Source organism: Symphalangus syndactylus, chromosome 8 (assembly GCF_028878055.3).
Source record: "Symphalangus syndactylus isolate Jambi chromosome 8, NHGRI_mSymSyn1-v2.1_pri, whole genome shotgun sequence".
NCBI lineage: Eukaryota > Metazoa > Chordata > Mammalia > Primates > Hylobatidae > Symphalangus > Symphalangus syndactylus.
The window spans coordinates 47,875,095-47,901,114 of record NC_072430.2 but is presented as its reverse complement, the minus strand read 5'-3'; the positions used below and the strand labels follow the sequence as shown (position 1 = coordinate 47,901,114).

Genomic DNA, 26,020 nt, shown 5'->3' with positions numbered 1-26,020 from the left:
ATATACCAGCAATGAATAAGTGGAATTTGAAATATAAAATATTTAGGTATAAATTTAACAAAATTTTACAAGATCGATATAAGAAAAATTATAAAACTCTAATGAACAAAATCAAAGAACTAAATAAATGGACAGATATTCCTTTTTTTTGTTGTTTAAGACAGAGTTTCACTTTTTTTTTTTTTTTCCCAGGCTGGAATGCAATGGTGCAATCTCAGCTCACTGCAACCTCTGCCTCCTGGGTTCAAGCAATTCTCCTGCCTCAGCCTCCCGAGTAGCTGGGATTATAGGCACCCACCACCATGCCCGGCTCATTTTGTATTTTTAGTAGGGATGGGGTTTCACCATGTTGGCCAGGCTGGTCTTGAACTCCTGACCTCAGGTAATCTGCCCACCTAGGCCTCCCAAAGCGCTGGGATTACAAGCTTGAGCCACCGTGCCCGGACAAGACTCAGTATTTTTAAGATATCAGTTCTTCCCAACTTCATCTATGGATTCAATGCAATCCCATTCAAATTCTCAGCAAATCATTTTACGCAAATCAACAAAATGATTCTAACATTTATAGGAGAGGCAAAAGGCCCATAATAGTCCACACAATTTTGAAGAACAAAGTTGGAGGACTGACATTACCTGACTTCAGGTTACTGCAAAGATACAGTAATCAAGACACTATAATATTGGCAAACAAATACACAAATAGATCAATGGAGCAAAATAGAGAAGCCAAAAATAGACCCACATAAGTATAATCAACTGATCTTTCACCACGGAGCAAAGACAAAACAATGGAGCAAAAATGGTCTTTTCAACGAATGGTGCTGAAACATCTCAATATCCATATGCATAAAAATAAATTTAGATACAGACTTTACACCCTTCATAAAAATTAACTCAGGATTGATCACAAATCTAAACGTAAAACACAAAACTATAAAACTCCTAGAAGATAGTAGGAGAAAACCTAGATGACACCAAATGCTGGTCACGATGTGGAACAACAGGCAATCTCATTTACTGCTGGTGGGATTGCAAAATGGTACAGCCACTTTTGAAGATAGTTTGGCAGTTTCATACAAAACTAAATGTACTCTTATCATGCAATCATGCTCCCTGGTATTTAACCAAAGGAGATGAAACTTATATCTACACAAAGACCTGTACATGGATTTATTTTACAACAGCTTTATTTACAATTGCCAAAACTTGGAAGCAACCAAAATGTCCTTCAGTAGGTAAATGGATAAATCAACTGTAGTACAACCAGACGACAGAAACTTATTCAGTGATAAAAAGAAATGAAATATCAAGCAGTGAAGACATGGAGAAACCTTAAGTACACACTACCAAATGAAAAAAGCCAATCTGAAAAGGCTACATACTGTATGACTTCAACTCTATGATACTCTGGAAAAGACAAAATCATGGAGACAACAGAAAGATCAGTAATTGCCAGGGCTTGGAGGCGGGGGTTGAATATATGGAGCAGAGAAGATTTTTAGGGCAGTAAAAATCCTCTGTATGATATTGTAATGATGGATACATGTCATTACATTTGTCCAAACCCATAGAATATACAATACTAAAAGTGAACCCTAAGGTTCATTTTTTGAACATTGAGACTCTGAGTGTTTATGATGTGTCAGTATATGTTTATCAGTTTTAACAAATTTACCACTCTGGTGGAAGATATTGACAACGGGGGACGCTATGCAGGTGTGGGAATAAGGGGTATGTGGAAAACCTCCATACCTTTCTTAATTTTGCTGTGAATCTGAAACCTCTCTAAAACAAATAAAGTCTTAAAAACAAAACATCATAAGTAAATCCTTCTACCAGTAATAATAATAATAATAGTAACAATAATAATAATAGATTGGAAGTAAATTTAACAAGTCCTCATTTTGTCAAATCCAATTGGTATCTATTTTGTTTAAATACTTCATATTAAGGAAGTATTGTTACATCTCTTAGGTATTATAATGGCATTATGGTTATGTTAAAAAAGAAAAAAATCCTTATCAATTAGAGATGCATACTGAGGTGGGTGAACTGGAGTATGTCTGGAATTTCCTTTAAAACGTTCCAGAAAAAAAAGCAGAGGGATAGATGATTAATATGGACAATTGCTATAGATGCATACACTATATTATTCTACTTTTGTGTATGCTTGAACAATTTTTTCTTTTTTTTTTTTTTTTTTTTTTGAGAGTCTCACTCTGTCACCCAGGCTGGAGTGCAGTGGCATGATCTCAGCTCACTGCAGTCTCCACCTCCCAGGTTCAACTGATTATCCTGCCTCGGCTCCCTGAGTAGCTGGGACTACAGGCGAGCACCACCAAACCCAGCTAATTTTTGTATTTTTTTTAGAGACAGGGTTTCACCAAGTTGCCCAGGCTGGTCTCCAACTCCTGACTTCAAGTGATCTGCCTGCCTTGGCCTCCCAAAATGCTGGGATTACAGGCGTGAGCCTGGCTGAACATTTCCATAATAAAGAGTTTTGGATTATGTTTAATGTTCATGATAGAAAAAGAAAAAAGAAAACAAGACTCTGCAGGATGGGCTGGGATACTCATGGCTCACTAAGACCTACAGCACAGTCTCTCCTGAATTGAAGCAGCTTAAGTAAAAACAGAATATTGTGTGCCTGTAGTCCCAGCTACTGGGGAGGCTGAGGCAGGAGAATCGCCTGAACCCTGGAGACAGAGGTTGCAGTGGAGCAGAGATCGTGCCACAGCACTCCAGCCTGGGTGACAGAGCAAGACTCCATCTCAAAACAAACAACAACAAAAAACCCAAAAACAGAATATCTGCCAGGCCCAGTGGCTCATGCCAGCACTTTGGGAGGTCGAGGTGGGAGGATCCGTAATCCCAGCACTTTGAAAAGTCGAGGTGGGAGGATCACTTGAGCTCAGGAGTTGGAGACCAGCCTGGGCAACATAGTGAGACCTTGTCTCTACTAAAAGAAAAAAAAAAAGAAACCGGAATATCCATACGTTTGTGCCCAACTCATAACCATTCTCAGCCTAAGGTCTTCCCCCATCACCCAGACAGCAATAATCTTTAATGTTCATTCTAGGCATTTATAGGATGATTTCATTTTGCCTAGTACTCAGTAATTCAAAATTCATGGCTATTTGTTAAATGCCTTGGGATCATTTTAAATGATGTGTCCTTAGTAACTTAACATGATGATGACAGCCCAAGTCCATGGGAGATTGGAATCACTGAGGCAAAAATCATCGCTGTGATGAGGCCTACTTCTTGACTTTGCCCTCAAGGTTAGCATCAGAAGATGTAAGCTAAACACACCCCCTTACTCCACTCAACCCCTCATTCCTTTAGGCAAGGTATTAAGAGCCCTATGCAAAGACGGCACTTTTCAAGTATGCGTTGGCAGAAAAACAACCAGTACAAATTGAGGCATAATGTAAAACCGTTAGGCTGCTTTTCACCCAGCAGAGGGCGCTAAACAGCTGTGCCCAAGACTGATTCAACAAAGCAAAGGGCTGGTTGAAGCAAGGGAAAGTCAGTTCAGATGCAAAAGCAGCTCTACAGTTGTCTCCCTTAATGACCTAGTCAGTTCAGAAACGTAGAGATTTACTGTTTAGTTCCACAGAGACTGACCTGCAAATAATCCAAGTGAAGAATATTTAGGATCATTTCAGACCATTTCAGCCAGCCCCATGGGCCTGGCAGTTGGATGAGAATGGGGTCAGCCTCAGGAGAGGGAACACAGCCCCAACCTCTCCTGGGCACCGGAGGTGGAGCACAGGGACTTCTCGGGAAGGCTAGGCCTTTCTTCTCAGTGCCAGTGCCAGGCAAAGACAAGCAGAGGCCAGGCCTTCTAAGCCTGGTTTCCTCCCAAACAATTGCTTACCTTCAAGTCATCTGAGAACCCCAAGAAAATACAACTACATACTCTGATTTTGGTTTTTTGGGTTGGTTTCATTCTGCACTAAAATCACTAATTCATCAAAAAAATGTACTATAATCACATTGTGGCAGCAGCTTTGTAGTAGTTACAGAAAACCTTTATACTTAAAGAGTACCCTTTCCCAAAGGGTCCCAAGCTATAAGCAGAAACTAAGCAAGCCCTTACAACACACTATAATAAAAGTAATTATTTAACATTCTTCTTATTTTATTGCTCAGAAAAGCTGAGGTAAGGATTTGCTTTGGGTTTCCTCAAAAGCCAGCCAAGCACAGTACTGAGAAAGCAGTCTGAAATTCTGGATCGAATGCTCCTGGAACTTATCATTGTTTGAAGAGCAAAAGCATAATAATTTAAATGTCCATCAATAGAAGTCTGGTTAAAATTATTGTTTAATAAAATAAGCCAGACACAAAACGACAAATATCATATGATTCCACTTATGGAGGAATAGTCAAATCAGAGAGAAAGTAGAATGGCAGTGGCCAGGGCCTGGGGGAAAAGAGGAATAGGGAGTTATAGTTTAATGGGTAGTTGCTGTTTTGCAAGATGAAAAATTCTAAAGATGGATGTGGTGATGTATTAATTACATTAATGTAATTAATACCACTGAACAATAAGTACACTTAAAAATGGTTAAAATGGTAAATTTTATGTTGTATATATTTCACAATAAAAAATGTAAGAAAGTTTACTATTTATATATGTACAACACAGCCTAAATAAATAAATAAAAGCATGAGGCAGCTCTGTCTATACTCACATGGAACAATTTCTAAAATATAATGTATTAGTGACTGTATTAATTGTTCAAAACATTCTTTTATTTATTTATTTATTTTTATTTTTTATTTTTTTTTTTTTTGAGACGGAGTCTCGCTCTGTCTCCCAGGCTGGAGTGCAGTGGCGCAATCTCGGCTCACTGCCAGCTCCGCCTCCTGGGTTCACGCCATTCTCCTGCCTCAGCCTCTCCGAGTAGCTGGGACTACAGGCGCCCGCCACCACGCCCGGCTAATTTTTTGTATTTTTAGTAGAGACGGGGTTTCACCGTGGTCTCGATCTCCTGACCTCGTGATTCGCCCGCCTCGGCCTCCCAAAGTGCTGGGATTACAAGCGTGAGCCACCGCGCCCGGCCCAAAACATTCTTTTAACAAGTAACTCAATGGGATTAGATATAGAGCTTGGGGTTTCATCTTTGAGAGGCAGCAAAGATGGTGCTATAGAAGGGTACAGGAAGTACAAGCTCTGGAATAAAAGAACTTGATTCAAATCTTGGTTTCACCATTCATGTGTCCTGGTTATTCTACTCCTCTACCCTAATTTTTTTATTGTCAAATGGAGAAAATACGAACTATTTCCCAGGTTTGTTGTGTGTGGTGAGATAATGTTTGTAAAAGTACTTAGCCCCGTGTGATATATATTAGGTGCACACAGCTCTCAAAATGTCCTTGTGTCCCTAAAGTATCATCCATCAACTTGTCCTAATTTTTCAAACCTTGTTTTAGGTAGCATTAAGAATATGAATAGTATGATGCAATTACACAAAAACATACACAAATTTATACATACAAAGACAGATGCAAAATGGTTAGCAGAGGTCATCTCTTGCAGATAGCAATTTTACTTAATACCCTTTTATATTGCTAAAGTGTTTTCTTTTCTTTTCTTTTCTTTTCTTTTTAACTGTGAAGACTAAAGGAAAATCATTCAGCCTGGCTTTCTTCTCAGCCCATTTATTCCTCTTCAGTGAGTGTACTGTGTAAGACCAAACCTCCTTTTGTGTTAACCTACCTCTCCTAAGCTCCAAGAAGCTGCAGCGCATTACAGAGGCACAGTCTGTGTGAGACACAGCCCAGCTACATCAATGGATGGAAAATAAGTCTGTTTTGTTATTTTTCCAAAGCTGAAAATAATTGATATTTGTATAGAAATTCAATCACATACATATGTCACTTTATCCTCACTTGGGAGGTAAGGATTATGTAGGCCCTTTTTCTAGACACGTATCGGAGAGATAAAATGACTTGCTAATAATCCAAAGAGCTTGGCCTAGAGCCTAAAACTAAGTTGTATCCATTCTACCAACATGCAGAGGACAGAACAGCACCTAGCATTCCAAATGAGGAATGTTCTGGAGCTTTACACAAGGAAGAAAAGCACTTTCCAGGCTTTTTTTTTTTTTTTTATCTTAATGATTTTATCTATTTTTAAGTATAGAGTTTTGTGGCGTTAACTACATTCACATTTTCACATTGTTGTGCAACCATCACCACACTTTATCTCCAGAACTACCCCTTCCCGCTGACAACTGCCATTCTCCCTCTAGACACCATTCACTTAGCACAATGTCTTCAAGATTCATCCATGTTTGGTGTGTGTCAATTTCATTCCTTTTTAAGGCTGAATAATAATATTTCATTGTATGTATAGACTACATTTTGTTTATCTATTCATCCACTGATGGACCCTTGGGTTGCTTCTACCTTTCAGCTATTGTGAATAATGCCACTATGAACATTAGTGTACAAATATCTGTTCGAGCCTCTACTTTCAATTCTTTTGGGTATATAACCAGAAGTGAAATTGCTGGATCCATATGGTAATTCTATTTTTAACATTTTGAGGAATTGCCATACTGTTTTCCACAGTGGCTGCCCCATTTTATATTCTCACCAACAATGTACAAGAGTTCCAATTTCTCCATATCCTTGCCAACTCTTTTTATTCTTTGCTTGTTTGGATAATAGTCATCCTAATGGGTGTGAAATGTTTGCTGGCCTTTTTAACCTTCAAATAATAGCCTAAAATAACTCTCAAGTCCTTATTAAATATCTCAGAGCGCATCATTCTACAAACAGTTTGAGTTACCTTTCTTCATGAGTACCTACCCTTAAATTCAGTTACCATTTTTCTATTCACTCACCCTGTCCAGCCCAAAAGAGTTTTCTGTAGTTTATTTATCCCCTATTGTTTTGCATTTCACTGCCTCAAGGAACTAACATCACATATAAATTTGGGAAATTTCATATTAATTCTCTCCTCAAATCACTTACAAAAACATTAAGAGCGCTAAGCTCTATTTACTCAAGCCAGCCACTTCTGTGATTAAACCTATTTTAGAGGTGGATATAATGGGGGGCAGCATAGCACAACACAGCATTCAAAACCATAGGCTTAGTCTCCATGTAGTAAAACATAGGAAAAAATAATAAGAAAAAACCCACAGAATTAGGATATACAAACACAGGTTCAACTCTCAATGTCGCAGGCACTTTTTAGCTGTGTGCCTTTAGACAGGTTACTTAACTTCTCTAAATTACAGTCCTTCCATCTGTAAAACTGAGAAAACAACACTACCTATTTCACAGTGTTACCGTTAGGATTAATGAGATAGATCTGTGTAAAAGACTTGGCCCAGTGCCTGATACATATTAAGAGCTAGATAAATGTCAGCTAATTATTATGCTATTTGAACTCAAACAACAGCCAACATCAGTTAAGTTTACTCTGGGTCAGGGACTACCCTAAGGGTCTTACATGTAGTGGCTCTTCCAATCCTTTTAACAACCCCACGAAGTAGGAATTCACATGAAACTACAGAAAAGCTACATAATATGAAGGGGTACACAGCTACCAAGAGTCATTGTTGGGATATGAATCTCGGTAATGTGGCTCCAGAAACCATGCTCCGTACCATGATGCAATCCAGCCTCACAAATATAAGAGGCCAGGCAGCAAAGTAAATGAGTCAGACTTGCCAGATTAAGTGACAGACTGAAGAATATATCTGTATTTTTAAAAGATAAGCCACCATTCAGCTCTAGCCAGTTGTTGCCATAGAGAAATACAGACTCAAGGTTGCCAGATCTCCCAATTTTTGGCCCATGGATAAGTTAAGGTTGAATGATTTGCCCAAGGTCACAAAACTGCTGTTCAATGGCACTTCCCAAATCGAAACCAGTAGGCAGGGAAGAGGGAGGGGTACAGGCAGGTCTGGAGAGATAGGAGAGGTGGTGTCACACAAATTTTGCTCTTCATTACAGAAGTAGCTATAGGGATAACATCTACAGGCATTACTTCTGCTGACACCCTGTTTTTACCTAGCACCCTTCTGCTAAAAGCTGAGTCCACTTATCTACCTATTGTCTCATTTTTCCATGTCTTTAATGAGGTAAGTAGAACAGAAACATTATCCCCATTTTAAACATGTTAAAAGTGAGGTCCTGGCTTGCCTTAGCTCCTAGCTAGAAGCACTTTACATTAAATAGGAAGTATTAAGCAGCAGCAACACCCTAACTAGACAGCTAGAGCCTCATAAAATGAAATGATTTCTCCAAAATCAGATGACTAATAGCAGTGGAGTTTAATAAAAATAGGGTTTTGAAATACTAACCCTAGACAATGTCTCTAATTCCTGATCAGAAACAGAGAAAGAAATTCACAAATATTCAAATATCCCTTTCTCCTTACACCAGAGTCACAGAGTAGAGATGTAAGGCACCTAAGAGTTCATCTTCTAACATCCCCATTTTGCCAGTGAGGAAACTGAGGCACAAAGAAGTTAGACTCACCTGTCCAAGAGCACACCGCCAGTTACAGGCAGAGTGGGATTCAAATCCAAGATGTCTGAGTCCAAAGCCCCTGCTCTTCCTAAAGTGTGGTAAACATAGGCCACTGGATGATTTTAGACAGTAGAGAAATGATGTTAATAATTATGTATTTTAAGGTGTACTAGAAAAAAAACAACTAGCACATAAAACCCGTGACTTAGACATTATAGTAATGTCAAAAACGTGGGGCTCAAACTTCTGAAATTTGGAGAACAGGCACATTTATGACATCCTTAAGAGAGGGACTCTAAATCAGAGGCTGCAATTTGATATATACCCAGATGCAAACACGGTTAACTAGGGAATAGTCTCAAGAGGAATTAGGAGAATGTGACTGTTTTAACAAAGAAAGTTACAACCTCGTCAGTTGCACTGTAATCAATCTAAAGGAGACTACAAAATGGCCAAAACGTTAAAATATTCAGACTCACTAGTCATCAAGGCCAGTTGTATGAGAAGTCGTAATACACTTTTTAGATGATGCCAATATTCTGACTGAATTGGTTAAGATAAAATAATGCCCAGCAGTAGCCACGATGCAGTCTCATAATACATTGGTCCAAGTGTAAATAAGTTGGTTTAACCATCTTGGAGGACAACTGGGTGATATATATAGAATGTATCTTAAAAATATAAAAAATATTCACACCCATTGACACAGAATTCCACTTCTAAAGATTTTATTCTAAGGGAAAATATTTTTTCCCTTGGATTTAGCTACAAGGATTGTGATAAAAGCAAAAAATAAACAGAAGAAACAAGACAGAATTGGTTAAATTCCGATGTAGACACTTGAAAGGATACGATGTCATAATATCATGCTTCACAACAGTTGTTCTCAAAGTGTGTCCCATGGACCCCAGAAGGTCTGCAAAGTCAAAACTCTTTTCGCAATAACACTACAATGTTATTTGCGTTTTTCACTGTTTGAAACTGTACTGACAATGCAAAAGCAATGGTGGGTAAAACCACTGGTGCCTTGGCGCTAGGGCAGTGAGGGCAAATTGTACTATTCATCAGTGTATTCTTTAACTGCCACTCATTCACAATAAGACACAAATGCCACATTCACTCAGGAGTGCCTTGATGAAGCAGTAAAAATAATTGTATCAAATTTCAACCAGAGTACACATCTAAATACTCTGTATGATAAAATAGAAAGTACACATAAAACACTTCTACTGCACACTGAAAAACAATACCTATTTTGTGAAAAAGTACCTATGAGATAGTTTGCATTGTGAGCTGAACTGGCTGCTTTTTTCACGAATAACATTTTTACTTGAAATTACTGAAAAAGTATCGTTATTCAGACTTGGGTATTTGGTAATATTTTCTCAAAAATGAATAAGATGAGCCTGTCACCTCAAGGAAAGTAATTGGCAGTATTTGTAGACAAAGATAAAATTCAAGCTTTCAAGTAAAAATAAAAATTTTGGAAAAATTGTAATCACCATGGTGAACATAATCACTTCCCAATACATAGAGGCTTTTCTGATGAGACCGGTGGCCATGTCAACAAATGTGACTTTTTAAAATATACAATGAAATGTGTCAAGATTTGGAAAACCTGAAAAACTCAGTGAACCAGTATTTTCCAAACGATCAATGTATAGTGCATGGGAGGAAAGACCCAAAGTTTAAGACAGATTAATGGACTTTAATGTAACAATGTAACAGGCTATGACAAATTATTCGATATGGTTTTATATTCTTGTTGCAACTAATCTTTAAGAAACTACTACTTGTTGAGTTTTGATACAGTATTAAGGAAGAATATACAGTTATCTAAGACATTAACATGCTCTTCCCTTTTATAAATACTGATGTGTAAAGCTTTTTTTTTTTTTTTTTTGGATACAGGGTCCTACTCTGTCACCCAGGCTGGAGTGCAGTGGGGCAATCATAGCTCACTGCAGCCTCAACCTCCCATGCTTAAGTGATCCTCCTACCTCAGCCTCCAGAGTAGTTGAGACTACAGGTGCACATCACCATGCCTGGCTAATTGTTTTCTTTTTTGTAGAGACAGGGTCTTGCTATGTTGCCCAAGCTGGTCTCAAACTCCTGGACTAGAGCAATCCTCCCGCCTCAGCCTCCCAAAGTGCTAGGATTACAGGCATGAGCCACAGCGCCCAGCCTATAATTCTTTATATACTTCAGCTAAACCAATATTTTGCAAGATTAAATGTGAATGCCTTTTATTATGACAGATACACACAGATTTGGGAAAATGTAACAATGACACTCTTCTCGCTATTTTTTTTAATTTTGGAAAATATACTGTTTTTACTATTTAATGTTTTTTCACTTCTGAAAACTACTACTTTTTCAGTTTGAGAACTGTTACTTTAGGACAGTGGTTTTCAACCCAGATGATTTTTCCCCCCAGGGAAAATCACCCTTGACAATATGTGACATTTTTGGTTGTCACAACTGGAAAGATGCTAATGGCATATACTGGGTAGAGGCCAGGGATGTTCCTAAATATCTTATAGTGCACAGGACAGCTCCTCATAACAAAGACTTATCCAGCCCAAAATGTCAGTAATGTTCAGGTTGAGAAACCCTGCTTTAAAAGAATATGCAATGATATATGAAAAAATATTGTTTTAAAATATTAATCTTAATATTACAAAATAACAGAGGTGGCCTACTTTCAATTATATGTTTAATATATGTATACTAAATGTGTATCAAAAAGGCTACATGTTCCAAATATTAACAATGGTCATCCTGAATAAGTGGAATTACTTTTTTCCTTTAAATATCTATTTTCCAAATTTCCTATAATTAATACATAATAGTTGTTTAAATTATGAATGGGTGGGAGGCCTATGTTGTAAGTACCATATGCTGATGACTTGTATGATTTCAACAGGCAATTCTCCATAGTAAAGTATGGAATTAGTGACGTGTCAAAGAATAAAAGTTCCTCAAATAGAGCTGGGGGGTACTAAAAACGGGTTCTTAGGCCCTCCGTATCAGTAAGGAAAGTTATTAAGTTAGTACTTCCAGACCACAGATTGTCTTCATCTCCAGCCTTACCTCTTCTGCCACAGAAAACTAACCTGGACAATATGCTCTCCTGATAATATCACAAATACTCTTCATCCATTCTATGAGCAATTTCTGATTGTTCTTTTTTAGTTTTGTATATAAGAACACTGCCTGTCTGGACTTTTGCAAAATTCCTTGTATACACAAAATTAACAACATAATAAAGCTTTCTTGTCTCTTCTTTGGCAATTCTAAAAAGACTGAATCAGTGAAGGCCCTAACACTTCTAGGAATGCACACTACACCCAGCCACCCACCAGCAGATGTAAACAGAGATGTCAACTCTGAGACTAAATCAGGGGCTAGCCGCCAAACACTCAAATTTCACTTGTTTCTCCCCAGTACAGTAAGCCCCTTTTGCCCGTGATTTCACTTTCTAGTTTCAGTTACCGTTAGTCAACCAGGGTCCAAAAATACTACAGTCAAGACATTTTGAGAGAGACAGACCACATTCACATAACTTTTATTACAGTATAATAATTGTTCTACTTTACTATTGTTGTTAATGTATTACTGTGCCTAATTTATAAATTAAATTTTATCATAGGTATGTATACATAAGAAAAAACATAGTATACATAGGGTTCAGTACCACCTGCAGTTGTAGGCATCCACTGCGGGGCTTGAAACTCATCCCCCACAGATGAGGGGGGACTACTGTATGTCTAAGGCAAAGCACACACTTGAGTCATCTGTGGCAGCAAGTGATATAAATGAGGTATCTGTGCTAAGCCATCAGCATAGTCAAGACACCTATTTAAAAAAAAAAAAAGAAACATAGCAATCCTCAAAGGTTCCAATTAGTCACTTAGCTTTAACTTGTAACACCAAGATACGACTGGAATTTAGATACAAGACTTGAATGGAAATTCAGAATGGGGGAAGCTGTGTAACAAGATTTTGACAGGCATCTGGATTTGCAAAGAATTCCTCCTCCTGAGTAATGTTCTTGGAAGGAAACAAAGACTTTCCAAAGTAAGGAAGTATAGCTCAGCAGGCTAAGAATTAAAACTGGAGACTTAACCAGAGTGACAGTTGGCCTCCACCCTGGAAAATCTCTACCTACTCATCTGTAAAATAATAGGGCATCACCAATTTAATCAAAACCACGTTCAGGGGCAATGAAACTGCAGATAGAATGTGCTGGCAGAATAAGCCACTTAGGAGTTTAACACTGTACTTGAGCGAGTCCTTTATAAATGCAGAGCCTCATGACTTTCCCTATTGAGGGAAAAGGTCAGAAGACCCAGAGTTTAATCCTGATTGTACTACTCACTAGTTGTAACCTACTGAGCAAATCATTTTACCTCTTTGCTCCTTTATTTAGATGTAAAATTAAAGACTTCTATTAGACGATCATTAGTCCTTTCCAGCAACAAAATTCTGTGATTCTACAGAGACATCAGAAGCCTAAGATCACAAATGAGAGTGGTGAAAACAGGACTCCAACCAGATCACTTAAACATTTCACAACATGAAAGACATTCTAGGGCCAGGCACAGTGGCTCACACCTGTAATCCCAGCACTCTGGGAAGCTAAGGTGGGTGGATTGTTTGAGCCCAAGAGTTCAAAATCAGCCTGGGCAACATGGTGAGACCCCGTCTTTAGAAAAAATAAATTTAAAAAATTAGTCAGGTGTGATGGCACGTGCTTGTAGTCTCAACTACTCCAGAGGTTGAGGTGGGAGGATCACTTGAGCCAAGGAGGCGGAGGCTGCAGTGAGCTGTGATCACACCACTGCACCCCAGCCTGGGCAACAGAGTATAACCCTGTCTCAAAAAAGGAAAGAAACAGAAAGAGAGAGAGAAAGAAGAAAAAAAGAAAGACAGTCTGGCCAGGTGCAGTGGTTCACACTTGTAATCCCAACACTTTGGGAGGCAGGGTGGGAAGATCGCTCGAGACCAGGAGTTCAAGACCAGCCTGGGCAACATAGAGACCTTGTCTCTATAAAAAAATTAAAAATTAGCTGGACGTGGTGATGCACACCTATAGTCCTAGCTACTTGGGAGGCTGAGACAGGAGGATCAATTAAGCTTAGGAGGTTGAAGCTTCAGTTAGCTATGATCATGCCACTGCACTTTAGCCTGAGCAACAGAACAAAATTCTGTCTCACAAGAAAGAAAAGAAAAAAAAGAGAAAAGGAGGCTTGGGCATGGTGCCTCATGTCTGTAATCCCAGTACTTTGGGAGGATGAGGCAGGTGAATCACTTGAGGCCAGGAGTTCGAGACCAGCTTGACCAACATGGTGAGACCCTGTCTCTACTAAAAACACAAAAAAATTAGCCGGGTGTAGTGGCACACGCCTATAATCCCAGCTACTCAGGAGGCTGAGGCAGGAGAATGGCTTGAACCCAGGAGGTGGCGGTTGCAGTGAGTGAGATCACGCCACTGCACTCCAACCTGTCAGCACCACTGACAGAGTGAATAAGACCCTGTCTCAAAAAAAAAAAAAAAAAAAGGAAAGGAGAAGGAAGGACGGGAAGGAGGGAGGGAGGGAGGGAAAGGGAAAGAAAGGAGAAAGAAAGAGAAGGAAGGAAAGAAGGGAGGGAGGGAGACAGGGAAGGAAAGAAGAAAGAAGAAAAGAGAAGATAGAGAGGCCGGGCGCAGTGGCTCACACTTGTAATCCTAGCATATTGGGAGGACGAGGAGGACTGCCTGAGCTCAGGAGATCTAGACTAGCCTGGGCAACGTAGAGAAACCCCGTCTCTATTGAAACTACAAAAAATAAGCTGGGCATGGTGGTGCACACCTATAATCTCAGCTACTTGGGAAGCTGAGGCACGAGAATCACTTGAACCCAGGAGGCGGAGGTTGCAGTGAGTCAAGATAGTGCCATTGCACTCCAGCCTGGGTGACAGAATGAGACTCTGTCTAAAAAAAAAAAAGAGAGAGAGAGAGAGAAGACAGAGAAACACATTCTACAGCCATATACCTGAAAAACTACAATTCCTGAAAATTCTTCTCTGGGCCACTTGAGGGGGCCAAGTTTTACTCCAAATATACTCTGGTGCTGGATAGCTATCCCAAAAAATCAAGCCTATAACATTCTTTTCTTATTTAATTCTTATTTTTTATCATTCATATTTTACAGACGACTGTAACATGGTTTTAATATCAATATCACATCCACTTTTAGTTAAACACTCCTCAGAAAAAATTTCAACTCAGTGGAGAATCATTCCTCAAAATACCTTTTCTCAAAATCAACTCTACAAAGAACAACCCATAGAAAGACTGTAAAAACAAAAAAAAAAGTACAAGTAAACAGTATAATAAGAACTATAAGATGATGTATATAGAAAGGATGGAGTAACATTAGCCTCTGGACCTGGCATGTTCATAACGGTTTCAGCCTTTTTTTTTCCTTTCTAATAAAAGGCAAGTGACTAACCACTCTGCTTCTCAGCCTCTATCTGGTACCTTAAAAGTGGCAGCGGAGGCCAGGAGCAGTGGCTCACACCTGTAATCCCAGAACTTTGGGAGGCCGAGGCGGGCAGATCACCCCCGTCTAGGGACTGAACTCTGTCAGGAGTTCAAGCCCAGCCTGGCCAACATGGTGAAACCTTGTCTTTACTAAAAGTACAAAAATTAGCCAGGCGTGGTGGCGGGCACCTGTAATCCCAACAGGATTACAGGCTGAGGCAGGAGAATTGCTTGAACCCAGGAGGTGAATGTTGCAGTGAGCTGAGATCACGCCACTGCACTCCAGCCTGGGCCACAGAGCAAGACTCCATCTCAAATTAAAAAAAAAAAAAAAAAAAAAAAAAAGTGGCAGCTGAAAGACCTGAAGTAGGGAGAATGGATGCTTAAAGGCTTTTCTACTAGAGGCATCCCATGGTGAATGTGAGGAGCTAAGAGACTGGGGCTTTGGTTTTACTTGCATACCAGACAGTTTAATGATTATTAAGTAGGTGACCATATAACTTATCCTTTAAACTGGGACCTTTTTTTTTCTTTTTCTTTTATTATTATACTTTAAGTTCTAGGGTACATGTGCACAACGTGCAGGTTTGTTACATATGTATACAAGTGCCATGTTGGTGTGCTGCACCCATTAACTCGTCATTTACATTAGGTATATCTCCTAATGCTATCCCTCCCCCGTCCCACCACCCCACAACAGGCCCAGTGTGTGATGTTCCCCTTCCCTAAACTATGACCTTTTTAAGAATGAAAGGAACACTAATAATTACACTGGGACAATGGGGGAGCTTCAGATGGTCCCAAGTAAATCAGGATATATGATCAGCTTGGTTACAAAGGATCCCAACAATCAACAAGGCAGGCAGGGGACATAGAGTTACCTAATGAACCTTATTAGGTAATCTTGCCTCATCTTATCAACTAGCAGAAGCCCCAGCAGAGGCAGAAGGGAATACGGGAATCAGTCCTCCTGCCAACATTATCTCTGCTATGTGGATCCATTATAAACCTGTCCATTTCCTCAGATGCCATTTCCTCAATGACTCCTACATAATCTCAGCCCTCTGGAATATAACTTTCATTTTTTAAATTGGCCCTAATAGAAAAACAGTACTAGAGCACATGGACTTGATCTATGAATTATCAACTCTGTATCCCGAGAGGTATATGATAGAATTTCTGGTATTCTGGCCAGGCATGGTGGCTCACATCTATAATCCCAGCACCTTGGAAGGCCAAGGTGAGAGGATCACTTGGGCCCAGTAGTTCAAGACCAGCCTGGGCAACATAGTGAGACCCTGTCTCTACAAAAAAAAAAAAAAATTAAAAAATTAGTTGGGCACGATGGTGCATGTCAGCAGTCCCAGCTACTCGGGAGGCTGAGGTGGGAAGATCACTTGAGCATGGAAGGTCGCAGCTACAGTGAGCCGTAACTGCCCCTGCACTCTGGTCTGAGCAACAGAGCATGACTCTGTCTCATAAAAAAAAAGAAAAAAAAGAAAAGAAAAAATCTCTGGTATTCAAGACTGCAAGGAATGAATAAAGTGGCAGGGAAAGTGAACATGAAGGCATGGGAAGATGAGGTAACTAAAGTGACAAACTACTATTGTCAAGTCTTTCCCTAAATCTCTGATTTAAGAAAACTGATAGGAAGAGCAAACTGAGTCCAAGACCGGAACCAATGGAGCAACCTTCCTTTTTACCCATTCAGTGAATGACCATGAAAGTGAAATGCCTTCTCTTCCACAGAAGCAGAGTAAGGTTGTGGTGACAGAAGTAAATTTTACTTACAAGAACACTATGCTTCAAGCTCATTAAGGATTAAACAGGCTTATCATCTGGCCTAGCAGTTACACCTCCCTTTATGATACTGTGTGTGTGAAAAAGTGCTTCCAAATTACTTACTAGCGCTCTCTGGGCAAATCAGCCCATACTAGGTTTACGCTTTCTTCCAAAAAGCACTTTATTCTGAAGCACAGTATTCATCTGTGGCCCAGACAGGTATTTTCTCCCCATGTATAACTGTATAAGGAAAGACACCTATTTGTTGACTGAAATTCAGCCAAAGGTAATCGTTCAGCATGACTTGGGCAGATATTAAACTCAAATTACAGGTTCAGTAAATACACATATATTGTTTTTACTTTTAATTGGGCTAATAGACAAGAGAAACCAACTTGATAACTAGAGTATACCTACTCCTAATTAGACTAAAGTAGGGAGTTAAACCCAGTGGGAGTTAGTCACATGGTTTATATATGGAATACACAGAGTGTGAGGAAGAAGACTTTAGATAACTGTAAACATCAGAATCTAGGTGAGGTGAGTGCTAGCACCAAGAGACATCTGCTTGAGAAGTAAGTACTGTGGCTGTGATGAGAACCCTGCTTACTGGCTCCAAGCCCACTCCCGTCTTCGCAATCCCACCCATCTTCCTCCACTTACATATAAAAGTGAAAAACTGCAGATAGCAAAATATGAGTGATAGCATCAAGAGAGGAGAATGAAGGAGAAAAAATCAGATCCTTTAAAAATGCATATAACATGGTAAAAATTGCAAAGCAGTTAGCATGTCTCAGAAAACATCCAGACCCAGCCTGGAAATCTAGCTCCACCATAAACCATGGGAGCTTTCGTAAGTTACCTAACTTCTGTAAGCCTCAGTTCCCTCATATGTAATATAAGGAAAATAATACTACCCTAACTTACAAAAGATTATTTTAAGTGTTACATATGCCTGGCACATGAAATGCCCCCAAATAATATTTGATAAATAAATGACATCAAATATTACCTATTTAAAAAATCTGTTAAACTTTTTTTTTTTTTTTTTTCAAACAGCAATGTCTCAGGTGAGCATTGGGCGAGGCATTCCTTCTTAATTTGGTAGGCACTGGGGAGTGCTGCAGATCAGTAGGAGATGTGAAACAATGAGAGTTACATTTTGGGAAGCTTATATTATAATGGCAGTGGCGACTAATAAGTACTAAAACTGAAAAGAACAAAAACTTGAAAAGCAGTTATTGGAACCAAATTTTCTATAAAGTAATGGATCATGGTAATAAAAAAATCTTTTTTCACCCCTAGAATTACTTTTCACTTTATTTTCTTATGACTAGTCAAGTGAAGCAATAGGAGTGGAGAAGGAACAAAGAAATCTGTAACTGGTTGTGATCAATTAGTTGTAAACACCACTGCATTCGGACCGGCCATATTTCACTTCATTTTAACCACAAATAATGAATTCTAGTATCTATTTTTCCACCAATGCATTGCCTGTTCTCTGGATTATAGAACTCTCAGTAGTAATTTATTAATGTCCTTCCTTGATTCTTTAGCACTCACTTATGACAATTAATACAAAACCTTCAAATCTCCTTGCCTCTCTACACTACAAACCTCCTTGCCTTTCTACACTATAGGTAACACTGGCTATTTTCCAAGTGGCAAATAAGACACGTAAAGTGCTTAGCAAAAAGGCCTGGCATATGTTACAAGATTAAAAAAAAGTTAAATGATAATTTTCATTGTTATTAAGATTAAAGGGGCACAAGGCCAGGCGCGGTGGCTCACGCCTGTAATCCCAGCACTTTGGGAGGCCTAGGCGGGTGGATCACAAGGTCAGGACATCGAGACCATCCTGGCTAACACGGTGAAACCCCGTCTCTACTAAAAATACAAAAAACTAGCTGGGCGTGGTGGTGGGTGCCTGTAGTCCCAGCTACTCGGGAGGCTGAGGCAGCAGAATGGCATGAACCTGGGAGGTGGAGCTTGCAGTGAGCCGAGATCGCACCACGCCACTGCACTCCAGCCTGGGCGACAGAGCAACACTCCGTTTAAAAAAAAAAAAAAAAAAGATTAAAGAGGCACAAAATGGGTACTCAATAAATATTTTAATGAATAAATAAACATACTTAAGTAAAACAAGTTAACCTTATTTACAGCAAAACAGAGATATAATTTATCATTTAAGAGAAGCAACCAGAGTTGTACATGTGCTCCAGAAACTGCTAACATTCAGCTTTCAATTCTTTAGGACAGATCCAGAAAATGTGACCTGTCTACAAAGGGAAAAGAGAGAAACAGCACCTGCCTGGGAGCAATGAGTCCTACTTAGAGTCCTGACAGCCAGAGACAATGCAGACAGCTCAGGGCAAGTCACCTGTCTAGATCTCAGCTCCCTTTCCCATAAAATGAAAATCCTTCCATTTCTCCCATCCCATGCAGAAAAGAGAAGATATAAAAGGGTTACCTAATGCAGTACTTCACAAGCTTCAATCTTGATCATCTTTTCATTTTTGCCATATCCACATAACACCTTTATTGTTTTTCTTTAAATTGATTTGCATGATGATGGCTCACTGCAGCCTTGACCTTCCAGGCTCAAGCAATCCTCCCACCTCGGCCTCCTGCGTAGCTGGGACTAAAGGTGCACGCCACCATACCCAGCTAGTTTTTAAATTTTTGGTAGAGATAGGGTCACGCTATGTTGACCAGGCTGATCTCAAACTCCTAGGCTCAAGTGATCCTCCTGCCTCTGCCTCCCAAAGTGCTGGGATTATAGGTGTGAGCTACTGCACCTGGCCTTAATTTACTTAAAAATTTAACCTCACCTTAAGTAATAAAATCATTAAAAATATTTTATTCATGTTAATTTTTCTAATGTGTCTAAAGATAAATTAACTACTCAACTTTAAATATTCACTCAAAGATTATCTAAATTCATCTAACATACCCAAACTTTGGCAAATGGTAACCTAATTTTTATAACTGAAAATAAAAAAAATTTTTTTAATTTCCCATACTATAGCAACATAAGAAAATCAAAAAATTTAAAGGACAGGGAACTGAGTAGAAAAGAAATAGAATTTCATATTCCCACAATAATGTAAGGGTTAATTCAAATTAATATTCAGTTATTTTATAAGAATATTTTTTAAATATATGAGGCAACAAAAATTGAAAACAGAACTGATTCCTTCTTAGGTAATCTTCATCTGAATTAGGATTTTATTTCCTTTAACTTTAAAAGACTTTCATTCCACCCTTGAGTATCTAAATTCAGACTAAAATAAGAAAAGCAATTAGTTTCTTCTTTCTTAAGACCATAAAAAGAAAACAGAGATTAAAATTAAGTGCCATGTTTATTAGCAATGGAAGTGCTCTTATAAACTTATGCTCTCTTTGCCTTGATCAATGCATGAGAAAATAAATGCACCTACTTCTTAACTTGGAATTCAGGGAGCAGTATGCATTTGTGTGACAAGTTTTACTAGTCAATAAAGTTTCCCTGATCTAAATGACTCCAACTGTACTTTACAACCAAATCCATCAACAATCAGTGAATAAGCACAGGCTTGTACCTGGGCTGACACTTCCTTTCAATGTGGTGGCCAGAATACATAACTGAGGACTATTGCTCTCTTTAGGAAATCTTAGCAATCAAAAACACATTGGCATAAATCAAATTAAAAATGATCCTTTGAACAATACTGAGCACAAGGACAACTTTTTGATCTGTTAGTAACAATGTCTAATGTGACTAATGATCATCAGCTAAACCTCGCTAGGTTATTTTAAAGTAGAAGTGACACACCCAAGCATAAATCTAAATTTGCCAACCTTTGATAGGTATCAATTAGCTGACTAAAGAACAAGTAGGACAAATAATGTGTATCTATAAATATTCATATTACTTTGTCCTTATGATCTTTATAATTTATCATAGCAAAGTTCCTCACGGTCATCTCTACAGGCCTTCTTTCTTTCCCACCAAATCTCACAGGCAAGAACATTTTTGCTGTATTAAGTACAGCAAACCAGAGGAAAAAAAAATCTATTAAAGTATCATAAGGTAGGCCGGGCGCGGTGGCTCACGCTTGTAATCCCAGCACTTTGGGAGGCCGAGGCGGGCGAATCACGAGGTCAGGAGATCGAGACCACGGTGAAACCCCGTCTCTACTAAAAATACAAAAAATTAGCCGGGCGTGGTGGCGGGCGCCTGTAGTCCCAGCTACTCGGAGAGGCTGAGGCAGGAGAATGGCGTGAACCCGGGAGGCGGAGCTTGCAGTGAGCCGAGATTGCGCCACTGCACTCCAGCCTGGGCGACAGAGCGAGACTCCGTTTCAAAAAAAAAAAAAAAAAAAAGTATCATAAGGTAGAGGGGATATATTTTAAAAGGTCATGAAATGTTACAAATGAGAACTGAACACTCCTAAAACATCAGCTTTTTGAAAACATAATTTATATCTGATTCAACGTCCCTGTTCTCATAGCTCCTGTTTTACAAATAGTATGCACTCAAAAACTATTTGTTGAACTAATAAATAGACCAAATAATAAAATACCTTCACAGCAATGAATTATCAGTAAACAGAAAAGGCCAGAAGAAAATTTGAAAATTGATTCCTCAATTACCTTGTTAAAATGTCTATACTATGAAAGCTTTTCAAAGTCAGAAACCTGCTCTACTACTGGCCATATTTCTCCTGATAAGTAACTACCGAACCAAGAAATTCATTCTAATTAAATGAACAGCTTTAATAAAGTCAGGCTTTATTTAACTGGCTAAAGCCAAACGCCTTACCTGCAGATAATGTGCTTTTAGACTAATTTATCTACAAAAAACTGATTTCATAAAACGTGATATAAACTAGTGACTGGGAAACAGGAAATGACCATTAATCAATAAGTTCAAATTAAGCATATAAGTGTAATCACAGCTATTATTCAATGCTTAAAAATACTCTTTGATGATAGTACTGGTTAAGCTTATTCACAAAGTATTTTGAACAGTTCACCTCATGGAGATCTTTCTCAGTTGTTCATGGTGTACTGTGCCATGTGCAGTATATGTTAGATGTTGAAGGTATCAATCTCCTAAAAGCCTTTTGTGACATTCAAGGGAAACAACAACAGTTGCAGCAGCAGTAGCAACAGCATGGGTTAGGCCCTTGTGCTAAGAACTTTACAAATGTTATTTCATTCAATCCTTACCGCAACCCTGTAGGGTATTATTATCCTTATTACATGGGTGAGGAAACAGACAAGAAAGGATAAGTGACCTGTCAAAGGCAACCCAGGTACCAAGCAGCTGGGTTGGTGTTCACCCCAGGCAGTCTGACTTCAGAGTTCATACTCTACAATCTCTCTCTATATATTATGGATCCTTATAATGATCAATATGGTCAGAGACCCATTTGAACTAGAAACAGGCTAAATAGTTATCCCCATTTATAAGTATTATGACCAAGCAACTAAATGACTCTCCCCATTCACAACTCCTGCATAATTAATACTTTGAAACATCACAGTTGCTCATGCTATTTGAAAAACTTCTGAAGGTACTTTTCCTATATTTAGTCATAAGCACACACAAAAGATAATAATCTCTCACTGTAACTCAAAACTTCATACTTACGGGTTATTCTGCTAGCTCTATAAGTTCCAATGTCTTAAACCTCGATTCAGGGGAAATAATATTATAGCCACTCTCATTCCGAAGAGCCAAATCTTTGTTTTTGTTTACTGCTAAGATGACTTGCACAAACCCTTTACAACATATAAAAAGGCAGAGTAACAATCCAAGTCAAATGCACATAGAGATACATTCTGATTGGTCATCCAATCAGAGCCCTAAAAGATGTTCATTTTCTTCGCAAAAAAAAAAAAAAAAAAAAAACCTTTAAACAAACATATAAAGGACCCCATTCTAAGAAAAAGGAAAAGCATAAGAGGAGGCAATGAGAGCAATTTAGAGTACTAGATGCAACCAAAGACCTAAAAGGTAAACCCAGGATATCCCCTAAATATGCATACTGCTGTAATCTCATTGATGTTAGGATCTCTTGTAAGTGGCACTTCAACATACAATGTTGTTCCCCATCCCTCAAAGGACTAACACACATAAATATTTTAAGAAGAGACTACAATCATCAAGTATAAGTTAGTCTTTATAAAAAGTAATGTTCACAGGCTGGGTGGGGTGGCTCAGACCTGTAATCCCAGGACTTTGGGAGGCTGAGGTGGGCGAATCACGAGGTCAGGAGATCGAGAGCAGCCTGGCCAACATAGTGAAACCCCGTTTCTACTAAAAATACAAAAATTAGCCGGGTGTGGAGGCACGCACATGTAATCCCAGCTACTCAGGAGGCTGAGGCAGGAGACTTGCTTGAACCCAGGAGGCAGAGGTTGCAGTGAGCCAAGATCGCGCCACTGTACTCCAGCCTGGGCGACAGAGCAAGACTCCATCCCCCCCATTGCCCCCCAAAAAAGTAATGTTCACTCAAAACCAAGTTCATAAAGCACCTTCACATATAACATTTCATTGACCATTCACTACCCCCATTCATCCACCAGTGAGTGCAATCTGTTATCCTCATTTTACAGATGAGTAGTGAAGGGACTTACCTAAAATCAAACACTTTGTGATTTTAAGTAAGCCTCCAACTCAAATCACATGACATCAAATCCCAAGCACTTTCCACGCCACATTGTGCCTCCACATTCCACATCAAAAAGTCACAAAACTATCATGTCTGCCTAATCTGCACTGGTCTATTACCAATACTGTAAGAACAAATGTCTGTTATTAATGACATCATGTGTTATGAATACAAAAGAGAAAGAAAACAAACTCAGTATTTTCTCTGAAAGGCCTGGTGCTCTGTTCAGCACCCAACCTATACTTCGACTAACATAGTTCTCACAACAAGCCCCTCAGGTAGGTGCCGATATTCCAACTGTATACCTCAGAAAACACATTCAGAGAGGCTTCGTAACTTGACTAAGGTCACAGATTAAACAAATGACACAACAATGATGTTAACCACATATCTGCTATACCACACTGCCTAACATAGTATCACAGCGATGCCCTTTTCTGGTCATAAACAAGAAAAATCAAGTACTTTTTAGGTTAAAGTATCTTAACGTGTCAAATAACCATTTCTCGACTTGTTGCTGTCATAATTTCACTTCCAAGCACAGCACCTTTTCTCCTTCCTGATTTTCTCTGGTTTACTCAATATCTGCTGGCCTCACTGCGCCCTGGAAAAGGGGATAGCTGTTGGAACACAAACGTGATGTATTAGTAACTAATAGTACTTTACCCAGCCACAGGAATCATGCAAATATTATTTCTGCCCTGGGTCTAAGTTAATTCTATCAAGTACTATGTGTCAGTTACCAGAAATGTGAGCCTGCCCAAACAATTATGAAATGAAAACAATGAACAAACTATGAACAATCTATCATTTTAATCACAGTTCTCTAAGGGCTTTCCAATCCAGACAAGACACAAGAACAACAAAACGCATAAAAGTAATCTCATTACCACTCCAGCGTCTGGCATCCCACCACATTACAACATTGGGGATACACAGCATTAGCCTCAGAATACTGTGCTCCCCACCTCAGGTGTTGACTGCTAATGAGAGACAAAGATAGATAAGAAAAAAATATAAACGTGACACTAGTTTTAAACTTGGGAAAATTATTGAAGGACTTCCCAGAACAAAATTTAATTAGCTTTAACAAGTTAAGGTATATTAGGACTCCCAAAGGGGGCTTCCTTATCTGAAGCAAACAGGAGGAACTTTCTGGTAACACAGCTGTATACTCATAATGGAAGGTAAATAGCTAAAAAGGCTTTAAACCAAAATTCTATGTTCAAGGAACAAATAGGAAAAGCTAGGTGTATCTTAGCCAAACTGGAGGAGCTGTGGAATAGCCTGCTGATAGGACTAAGAACAGGAACAGGAGTAGATAAAAAGGAAACAGGAAGAACTGAGCTAGAGGGAGTATGGGGGGAAGGAGGAGGAGCAAGGGGCAAAGAAGGCTGGAACCCAGGAAGTACTGAGGGAGATGGGCAACACAAGCCTAGAAAAGTAAGGAAATAAATACCTAGAATCAAAAGGTCTGCCAGAGCCTCCTCTGTGGAAATGACCCTCCTTTTTCACAGGCTAAAATTAAGATAAAGGAAATGACCTGGCCAAGACTAGGGAAAATAGAGTTCATTTAAGATACAGGGGAGCGTCCTGCCCAAGGATAAAAGTAGTAATAACTGGTAGAGAACGGAGGGAACTTTTTAGTGCTTTTTAAAATGTAACTTCAAATAGATAAATTATGTGGCATGGAAAATATCTCAATAAATTTGTTATTTTTTTAAAAGTGTGAGCTAGGCATGGTGGCTTATGCTTGTAATCTCAGCACTTTATGGGATGAGGCAGGAGGATTACTTGAGGCCAAGAGTTCAAGACTAGCCTGGGCAACATAGGGAGACTCCACCTCTACAAAAAAAAAAAAAAAAAGTTTAAATTAGCCGGGCGTGATGGCACCTGCTGTATTTCCAGCTACTTGGGAGGCTGAGGTGGGAGGTTAGCTTGAGCCTTGGAGATCAAGGCTGCAGTGAGCAGTGATAGCCCACTGCACTCCAGCCTGGGCAACAGAGTGATACCCTGTCTCAAATAAATATGTAAATAAAGGTGTGTCAAGCTGGGCAATGTGTGACTACTTACAATTCCGTTAACATGATTAGTTCAGTTATCTCTAAAAGAGTACCCCCAAATTCCCTCACTCGGTAGGTAAAGTTTACTTGTGTCTGGGAACTTCTCTGTTGGAATACATCAGGAGTTTTATGAATACATAAAAAACAACAGCAGGGAAACTGGGAGCTAGGTCTATAAAGAAGAGGTCTTCCCCCATTTTTGCTCTTCAAATTTATTTGATAAAATTTTATATGGTGCTGTGGGGGAAGGAGGCTTTTGTCTGAAAGATCAAGTTTCTTCAGAGGATGATCTAGGGCCAAAATCTACCTAGGCAAAGAGAAAACGATCTGGGGTACAAAAGTCAAGTCAGTTCTGGACAGACCCCAGGTTTATCATAAAATGATCACAGAAGAGCCTTCTCTTTGCTACCCCCAAATTGGACTGTACGTCCCATGTCACTTCCGACGGTTACTCGCGAAGACGGATGCTTTGCCAAGATCCCAGAAGT

At 39.2% G+C, this 26,020-nt stretch overlaps 1 protein-coding gene across 6 annotated transcripts in view; it reads right to left on the bottom strand.

The window, feature by feature from the left end:
• Positions 1-26,020, bottom strand: part of DCAF5 (DDB1 and CUL4 associated factor 5) — a 108,490-nt gene that overhangs the window by 80,696 nt on the left and 1,774 nt on the right. Inside the window, exon 1 of one of the 6 annotated variants that reach the window (XM_055289037.2) lies at positions 8,506-8,524. The exons of the other annotated variants lie outside the window; for them this stretch is intronic. The gene's annotated coding sequence lies outside the window, so the exon portion shown is untranslated. Of the gene's footprint in view, positions 1-8,505; positions 8,525-26,020 lie in introns of those variants that run through there. 6 annotated transcript variants of the gene reach the window in all.